Source organism: Pygoscelis adeliae, unplaced genomic scaffold, assembly GCF_000699105.1.
Source record: "Pygoscelis adeliae isolate BGI_AS28 unplaced genomic scaffold, ASM69910v1 Scaffold129, whole genome shotgun sequence".
Classification (NCBI taxonomy): Eukaryota; Metazoa; Chordata; class Aves; order Sphenisciformes; family Spheniscidae; genus Pygoscelis; species Pygoscelis adeliae.
The window spans coordinates 152,291-156,748 of NW_008825431.1; positions in this window are offsets into that span (position 1 = coordinate 152,291).

Below are 4,458 nucleotides of genomic sequence, written 5' to 3' on the forward strand. Positions count from 1 at the left end.
GAAGTGGTGGAGTCACCATCCCTGGAAGTATTTAAAAGACGGGTAGATGAGGCGCTTAGGGACATGGTTTAGTGGGCATGGTGGTGTCGGGTTGACGGTTGGACTCGATGATCTTGGAGGTCTCTTCCAACCTTAATGATTCTATGATTCTATGATTCTATGACAGGATTTGTGCTTATGGCTGTGGAATTAACCTGAGAATGTTTCCTTAATGTGGTTTGTAAAAGGTGTTTTTGAAAGAAATAACATTAGTAAACCTGCTCACCTTTTAAAATATGCTTTTGTTCAAAATAAACCAGAGCAACTTTTAAAGCGCATACATTTACTTAAGCTTTTTTCTTCCTGTGCCTTAATTTAAATGCCTCCTTTGCCGTTTTTCTTTCAAAGGACAAGGCCATCCCCCACAAACGAACCCGTAAACTCACCTCTGATCTCTGCCCATCTCCACTCTCTCTGCTGAGGAAAGGCCTTCTGTCTGACATACTTTGGGTGTTCTATTCTGATGTATCTTTAGAAATCTAAAAAAGAAAAACAGAATTATGGGCTGTAGATGTCTTCACTGCTACCTGTTTGCAGCTTGAGAAGTGCAATTTCTATTTTTACTGAGCTAGAGAATAGAAATACAAATTCTTACCTGAATGTCTGTGTGGTAGAGGATGGTATAAACTGTTATCTTTGAATACTATTTATTTCCACCACCACCACCAAAAGTTACGCTTCCTAGAGATATGCCTCTATAGTAACTAGGGAAAAGTACCCCTTTTAACTTCGTGTCTCATCCCAAATTTGTCACAAGGACTGTACTTCTATTGCGATGTGCCATGTTTAGTAAGGGTTTCTTCTGGAGAGCCAGAAAATGTGGGTTTCAGTTCACACTGATGAAAACTGCTGGCCTCACTATAGACTGCACAGTGCTCTGCAGAGCAGCTGTGGGGCTGAAATGCCAGTTTAGCAGGAATAGAGGGAACCTCTATTTTAATAAGTTTATTCCACTTACAAACAGATGCGGGTAATTCAAACAACATAATACTCCAAAGACTTTCCCTGGAGATGTTTGCGCAGTGTATTAACTGAGGCCCCTCTAGAAAACTCCCTTACCAGTACTTCGGACAGTCCCAGATGCTACTTCTCTAGCAGTGCTAGAAAAGACTCCATCCTGCTATTGCACTTCTCAAACTGCAAACAGGTAGCAGTTTAAAACTTCTTTGCTTCACAGTGAGGATTTTCTTCTCCTTAAAAAAATCTCAAAAGAGCTAGGAGGCAGCAATTACGGAATAATAATTTTGAGGTACAGCAAGAAAGTTTCAGAACAAAGTTTCGGATGGTTTCTGTGCAGCTGAAGGAACCACATCTGTTACCTTACCCCAAATGTGACTGTTGATTCCAGGAATGCTCGAGTGTTCTCAGTTTCTGTTGTAAACGGTATATGCAGAGCTGCTTTTTTTTTCCAGCCTACAGGTGGTTGCTGAAAGTTTTGCTGTTGGTAAGTCATTTTCTTCAGTACCTCAGTACAGATTCTATTTTTAGCCTTGTTTTCTAGGGATATAAGGCACATGCAATTACGCTATTAGTTTCTCAGTCCTCTACAAGCAACTTTCAAACTGGTTATCTAATTTCATGCAAATTGGAGTGAAGGATAGAAGGCTTCAAAGATACTGAGTTCCTTTCAGAGTTGTGAAAGTTGGCAGCTAGGTAGAGAGCGACCCTATTAACTCCCCAACCGAGGCAAAGGCAGGGGGAGTTCAGCCTCGATCCATTCGGTCTGGCAGAAAGCAGCGGGCCAGTTAGGGCCCGTGTGATGGCTGGCGGATCTGCGTGTGCCTGGCAGATGCTGGGGCGGGCCTGCCGCTGCCTTTTGCGCTGGGGTTGGGGGAAAGAGGAACTCTGTTCCGCAGGACTTGGGGAAGGCTTATGGTTAGTGCTGGGAAAAGACAAGGGGGAGGCAGGCTGAGCTGCAGAGCGCTGCAGGGAAAGGGCGCGAATCTGTATGACACTGGCTTTCATTAATTCCACAGCTTATGGAACAACCTGTTAAAAAAAAGATACTATCAATTTGTTGGAGTAAGGAACATAAGACATTATGTTTCCCCACACACGCACTTCTCAGTAGTCATTCGATTCTCAATTTGGATGTGGTCCCCTGGCTGTGCATATACATTTCCTTCTCTCTCTGTGAAAAGGACCATAACCTAATATCCCTCCTTTCTCTTATGTGAATATTTCCATAAAAATAATGATACTGAGATGTCCTGGCCTGACAGCTGCCAGAGCTAAAGCACTCTTTATTTATCCAGTTGTAACTACAGCAGTGACTTTATGAGGCCAGGTTTATTATACTCTTAGTTTGCAGAAACTTCCCTTAATTATTTATCAAAAGCCTTGCATGTGTAAACAGTAGCTTGTTTTGTAGCCAGGTCCAAGCATCTTTACAAAATGCAACAGTTGACTGCACAGGCTAATTTTTGTCTCCTCGATCTAATATTTCAGACACGCTTGTCACTACTCTTACTTCTTTTTAGCCTCCATAGTTAGTATAATGTGGTCTTTTGCCAGTTGTTTTTGCTAAAAGGAGATAATGAGTATAATTATGATTGCTTCTTTTATGCCATGTGGTTTGTTAATAAAAATTACACAAAAAATTTACAAAAAAATTATAAAAATAAAATAATTTTTCCCTAAATACAGTAAAAAACAAAATTTTTTTTTCATTATTTTTTTCATTATCCACCCAAGACTCATTCAAAACAGTTTTACTTTGAAAAATCTGCAGACCTTTCTAAGCTAAGCTACCAAGCCTCTCCCTATCCTCTCCGGTTCTCTTGCTTCTTTCGCTGTCTTTTTTGGCTCCTTCTGATCAGGTACCAGGATTCCTCTGAGATTTTCCTCAGCAGTGAATGTTCTTCTGGCAGGGCTATTTTAATCTCAAATAGCTCACTGATTCAGTTGCCCATGGCCTCTTAGAGACAGGAAAGGGAGAGAAACGAGCAGCACAAGGAAGAATGGGAGCTGCTTTAGTAAACTTAGCCACTGAAAACAAGACTCAAACTACAGACATGCCTAGAACAACCAAAGACCAAGGCCCCATGCCTTTTCAGATGGCAAGGAACCTCTTTACAATTTGTTTTCTACGCTGCTCTGACAAGCTTGGTCTATGCGACAGGGTAACAGTATCCCTCGTTTTCCTTCAGTGCTAAATACAAAGAAGTTCAGCTTCTCCACCTTTAGACTGAGCAGAAGAGAGATAACATGCTCATTAGCCTCAGTGAAGCTTGATACTCCCCACTGATCAGAAGGCAATTCCCTCTGAACAGCACGTTCTCCTGGATCCCACTCATGGCAACAGAGAACAGTCACGAGAGCAAAAAGGCTGGTATTTTCTAGAGAAAACAAAATAGCCATGATAAGTAAAAGAATCTGAGATGTATTTTTTTCTACACTGAATGTCTTATCACTTGTTCTTGAAAACACGTAGCACGTGAGAAGTTTTTTCCACTGGATTGAGAAAGAGGTCTGCATTGTATTCACGGTAACGGCATTCAGCTGGTCAGGCACTCAAACACATTACTTTAGAAAGATAAAATGGTGTTTTCCATTAACTCAATCCCTTTCTGCTCAAGGCAAATAAGTCTAATGGTTTCCACTCCACTTTTCAAAATTGCTTTTCAAAACATCCTCCTCAAGCAGCATCTCGCTCTCCGCCGACACCCACGCTCGGCCACGATGACGGGTGATGACCCAGCTGATATTATTTCCAAAGTTTCCTGGTCTCATTTCTCCATCCAACCTGCGCTCCTGGCTCAATTTCCCTCGTGATAAAAGAGATTATCATTAGACATGTACTTTGCCAAGGAGTGCCTTTGCTCTTTGCTTTCTCTATTCCTGAGCTCCTCCTCGAGTCATCACCTGGTGCATTTTGCTGTTGCACTCATTCCTGCCATTTAGCCTTCTTTTGATATCTAATCTACGTGCAGTGATAATTATTTTCCTTCAGACATTTCCTCCTGACCACCTTCTTCCCTTCTTTCACTGATACCTTTATTTCTCTTCATGTTTTACTGGGTTCTTGTTTTCTTTGTTGTTCTCATCTCTTCTTCTGTTCTCATTTCTGGGAGTTCTTCTGATCATTCTTCATTGAACTGCATTTTACTCAGTCACTGGTCTGGCTCATTCTCGGTATCCACTTCTATTTTCATGCTGAAATACCATCCCTGCAAACATTTCTGCCACTACAGAGTTGTTCTGTCCCCCTTCAGTACTTGCACATTGGTAGCCAAATATGTTCACTCTTCTATCAGTATTAAAAAAGCTCCTTTACAGAGTCCACATATCTTCTAACCACCGCATCACCTCACAGCGTCCAAAGCAACGGGTGAATGCCTGTTAATCATTGTAATTCCATGAGATGGAAATTTGTGTTTGTAATAAACCCAACAATCCCTGTAGCTGCCAGGAAGAGCG